The sequence below is a fragment of the Phoenix dactylifera genome, chromosome 5 (assembly GCF_009389715.1).
Source record: "Phoenix dactylifera cultivar Barhee BC4 chromosome 5, palm_55x_up_171113_PBpolish2nd_filt_p, whole genome shotgun sequence".
Classification (NCBI taxonomy): Eukaryota; Viridiplantae; Streptophyta; class Magnoliopsida; order Arecales; family Arecaceae; genus Phoenix; species Phoenix dactylifera.
This window is the reverse complement of record NC_052396.1, coordinates 7,405,648-7,411,280: the sequence shown is the minus strand read 5'-3', so window position 1 is coordinate 7,411,280 and position 5,633 is coordinate 7,405,648.

Below are 5,633 nucleotides of genomic sequence, written 5' to 3'. Positions count from 1 at the left end.
TACACATAAGTAGATGAAAATACTAAATATCATAATTAGATTTATGTTTCATAACAAAGCTATTTTCATCAATACATTCATAAAACTATTTTTCATAATAAAGCATGATTTTCATAACATATATTCTGATCCATAATTTTAAGAAAAATATGATATCTTCTTAAGCAAATCTTATGCATAAAAATATGATAATTTAAATAATAATAAAGAATGTAAGATCTACTTATATCTTCCATCTTAGACGTCAAATTTCGCTAGACGAATCTGCTAAATCTATTTAGAAATATTAAAAGTAAAATTAATCTCTATTCGATAACTTAAATGGAATTAAATAGCAAGAAACTGGGACGATTAGCTAGATGATAGCATTTGACGTTTTCGGATGGATCAGACCCGAACAACTTGAACAATGAATCATGAGGCACAAATTCGATCAAGGTCAAGGTCATTCATAGTAGTTCATTAGTAGATTTTAGGAACAGTCTACAAAGCCTAAGTAGTCGGTCTGACAGGCTGTTCGAATATCAGGACAGTTCAGGGGCAACTCAAGTCCACAATATAAGTGGACGAGACCCATACTGAAATCCATGGGTCTACTTAAGTCCATAAAATAAGTGGTTGGGACCATACTGAAATCCATGGGTCCACTCAAGTCCGCAGAATAAGTGGACGGACCATACTCAAATACATGGGTCTACTCAAGTCCGCAGAATAAGTGGACGGACCATACTTAAATCCATGTGTCTACTCCAGCCCGTAGAATAGGTGGACGGGACCCATACTCAAATCCATGAGTCTACTCAAGTCCGCAGAATAAGCGGATGGGTCGAAATCCATGGTCTACTCAAGTCCGCAGAATAAGGGGATCCATGGTCTCCTCAAGTCCGCAGAATAAGGGGACGAGACCCATTCTGAAATCCATGGATCTGTTTAGAGAGAAAAACAGAGAGATGAGAGAGAAAGAGAGCTCTCTTCTTCCCTTCTTTTTCTCTCCTTTCTTTCTTCTTCCTTCTCGGCAAAACAGAGAAAGTAGGAGGCGTACTGGTGGCCGACCATGGTGGTCCGTCGAGACGGCAGCCGGCGGCGGCGGTGGCAGCGGAGAGCGGCCGGCAACAACCGGTGGGAACGGTCGTGCTCGGCCAAAACAGAGAATGGGAAGAGAGGAGGGCCAACGCCCCTAGCTGCGTTGGTGGTAGCAATCTCGGCCCAAGGGAGCGGCGGAAGGGCTGGGGAACTATCCGGCGAGCGGCGTGGACGGCGGATCTCGGTCGGTAGTGGCGATTTCTGATGGATCCCGTGGAGAAGATGAGCGAGATGGCTCTCGGAACAGGGTACTCGAAACTAGAGGGAGAGTGGTGTTTCGAGCGGCAGTGCTTGGCCTAGGTGGCGGCACGCCGGCAACTGGAGAAGGAGGAGGAAGGAGGAGGAGGAGGTGGGGACGTGTGCGGTGATGGGTAAATCGAAGGGGAGAAGGGTTTATATAGGGGCCCTGGGGAGAGGGGATCAACACGGCTCAACGGCAGCACAGGTCGGCTGTTCGCCGGTTGCAACAGCCACCGGCGATTCGCACCCGCCCCGGGGAGTTCGCGCCGGTCGCATTTCCCCCGGCCGCGCCTCAACGGCGGCCATTCGGGCAGAGGATGGCGATCTCCTGTTCCGATTCGCCCCTTTTTTTTTTCTTTGATAGGAGCTTGGCTGGGCCAAGCTTGGGTCAGGCCGCTCAAGCGGACCGGGCCTTGACAGGACCATCACACCTGAACTTTAAATATCTTAAACCCTTCTTAAGATAGTTTCCAATGCTTTATGACTAATTCCATGATGGAAAAAGACCAGCTACATCATTTCTTGAAGCCATGTTAGCCCTAAATTTATCTACACTAGTATTGAGAGTAAATATGTTTTGTCATAGGGCTCCTCCATAGGCAGAATTTTATCGGTAGTAAGGAGATTAATAAGAAGAATTTTTAAAATGATGGTCCGTCATTGCATTTGTGAGGACTTGTGTGGGTGTGTGTTTAATCCCATATCGGTTAATCGCGGGATAGATATTGGGTACTTATACAGAATCAATGAACCCAAAATATTTTCTAGCTAATAGTCATTTTTGGTGTGAAGTCCTGGATTGTAACAAATGATATCAGAGCAAACTCGGCCTATAGCCTGTGTAGACTAGAGGATACTATAGTACAGATGTATGGAGGCTGACCACAGGCCGATCGTATTGCTTGTAATTACATTTGAATGAATTTGAATCCTTACCCTAACGAGGATATCAGGGTTTGAACGGAAGAAGTATGTGGGGACCTGCGCGGGCGTGTGTTTAGCTCTACATCGGTCATCGTCAGAGCTTAAACAACGAAAAGAATATGTGAGGAACCGCGCGGGCGTGTGTTTAGCCCCACATTAGTCCTCATCAAGACTTGAACGAGGCATGTGTTTAGCCTCACATCAGTCCTCGTCAAGGCTTAAACAATAGAGGGAGTATGTGAGGAACTATGCGGGCATGTGTTTAGTTCTATATCGGTTATTTTCTGAATTGTTACAACATTAGTCATGGCAATGCAATCTAAGATTATTTATTATCAAAGACCTACTGCAATCTAAAGCCTTATAGTTGGAACATGGACCGCACGAGTCATTGCGTGCTTTGCGTTGGTGTTTCATTGACTTGGTTTACCTTGCCACCTCTAGAGACCCCTAATCAGAAGTGGAGGCAGACCATTCTTCCAAGAAAATGAGTACATGAGACCAAATCCTCAACTGCTCGGCCAGCCACGAGCAGTGGATCCCACATTTCAATTCCTCCACCTAACCTATTCGACCACATCTTTTTCCCCCACCCAACCATCCAAAGACAAGCCAACGACCACCTTCTTCTTGCTTTCCCCTTCTCACTCTTCTTTCCTTTTCACAGCATCATGGCTTTTGGATTCTATTACTTCTCACTGCCAAGGCCCTTCGTCCGTCTCCTCGAACTTATAGGCCTCATGAGGTTCATGATCTTTATGGCCTCCAGGCATCTTGGCCGCTACTTGAGCTCAAGCTCGCCAGCTTCCTCTGGAGAAAACAACAACTCTTCCTCAGAGTTGGATCTCATATCGTCTCAAGAATCGCAGCTGATGACGCCGGAGTCGGTGAAGGAGAGGCTTCCGGTGGTAGAATTCGGCAGTCTGGTTGAAAGATGGGGACTGGGTAAAGAAGTAGAGCATGTGTGCGCCATTTGTATGCGATGCTTGGATGGAGGCCATGAGGTCAGGGAACTCAGCAACTGTGTTCATTTCTTCCATAGGGCCTGCCTCGACTTGTGGGTCGATGAGGGCCGTCGGACGTGTCCGATGTGTAGATCAAAGCTTACCTCGGAGGGGACGTCAATGGGGCCGTGGTAGTTACGAAACTTTGAAGGATGTGCATAGAAATTAGTTTGGATATTGGATGGTATTGAATGCTTATGATTCTTCCCCTTGTAGTTCATAGCATCTCTTGGGTATGAATTATATATGGTGGGCTATCACCTTCCTTTTCTCTCACTCAAATTACCAAAAAACAAAAAAAAGATGCTTATGATTCTTTTACTTTGTTGGTCATATTAAGGTTTTAAACCATCGTGCATATTATATGAAAGTCATCTTTTGTATTTTAGCCCTTCCGAGGTCAACCTAGATCTCATTAATTGTTGGCCTTTTTCTGACTTCAAATAAATCATGTAAAACTATAGCTGTTAAGGGTAATTTTATAATATTAGTAAAATCAAGAGAATATAAAAATGATAAAACAAGAGTATGTCAATTTTTTTGTTAGAATTTTGTTATCACACAAATGCTTACAACTTTACTAAAATAGTAAGTCACATCTAAGCGCGAATCCGAGCCCGACTTAATGGGGTTTGAGATTGGCAAGCAAGAGAGCAGGGCCATGAGGCTCCAATGGGGTCTGATCTAGGTCTCACACCGATTGCCTCTTAATGTTTCTACAAAATTTGAGAATTTTGTAGGTGATCGAATAATAAAAACCTTAGTTGGTTCCAAAATCTCCAAACCCCACTACTTGAGATTCCATTATGTTGAAACTAACCAAAACAAATTCTTCTATTGAACCTGGAAATCGTGCCTCCAAATGTCCTAGACCTCGTTCCTCATCCATTGCTAAAAATTGTAGAAAATTGCTGCTAAAATTGGGTAGAATAAGCGCCTTGGACCAACCACCTTAGAGAAAAGATATTTCATGTGAAGGTCTCTCTTACCGACAAATCTACTGTCCTTCACGACAAATCTTAGGTAGAATAAGCGCCTTGGACCAACCACAGAAAGAGATCAAGGGAACACCCAGCCCATCTCCGGAGAGGTCATCATCATCCAGAAGCCTCGACCACCTACAAGTCTCTCTGATTTCTTTGACCTCAAAATCTCATTGGGATTTATCTATAAATAAATTATTGCTCCATTTCACCAGGCATAGTCCCTTATTGTAGACACATTACCCCACAAGGATAAGTACTATCAAAACTTGTCCAATCTCTAAGCACCCGGCTCAACGGTCAAAAAAGAAAAGGCATAAAACCAGAGGAAGTGAGGCCGACCATGATGTAAGTCCGACCAGCCATGGCTTTTGGCACCTTTCTTCCCTTGGAAGAGCTCGAAGGTTCAAACGCTAGGGGCATCTCCACCAGATTTTCTCAAAAGAAACGACAGGGAAGTAAGGAATCTTCCACCAGGAGACGGCTCTTTCCAGGTGGCTGGTCTCCCTTCCAAAGCAGAGGTTAGTGGAGTCCAATCAGCTTCCTAAGTTTACAGGTGAGGTGCAATGGTGAATCCTTGGTACGTCAGAGGGAATCTAGCCACTTTACAACCGAGGAATGATGGTCAGAACATTACAAGATGAATTTTCCGGACTCCATGGAATTCTTCAAAAATGGTCCAAAAGAAGCCTCTTTATGGAAGCTCCAAGCAAGATTTTTGTCACTTAAGGGTAATCAATCTTCATTAATTCTATATTGAAGCTCAAGGCTGCGAAGGACGAGTTTCAATTTAACCAAGCCCACTTGGACAAGGAAAAATGGGGCCATCTCCATACTGAAGGTTGTGGAGGTCCTCCTTGCTGGTTGAGCACCAGCCTGAGTCCACCATCAACCGCGCTGCCCAGCATTGACGCCCAACCGGGAGAAGAGGACACAGCGAACCCAAAGAAGAATTAGAAAATTTGGCTTGAGGCCTCTCTAAATGATTAGGCTGAAAATTTTATATGATCCGTGTATTTGGCCGGTACAACCAATAAAATTATAGAATCATGGGTTGAGGTCAATAGTGGGCGGCCCAAATCCTCTAGAGAGAAAAAATAAACATTTGCTAATATTTTATATAATTTGGGCCGGCCCACTGCAAAGTTATTTTTTAATATTTATGAATATAGGCAAAGCTTAGTACATAATTCAGGTGTACTTGCCCTGTCAATGAATTATATACGATTTTGAGCCTAAAAGAAAAGAGCAACCGATAGTAAACTTTGCATATTTTCAGCCAGTTGGTCTTCTAAAGCACCAGCCAGTAACCACATCAATTCATACATAGTGCATCCCCGTTACCACCAGTCTCATCATCATATGATAGAGGACAGAAAGTTGGTAAAATAAAGCAGTA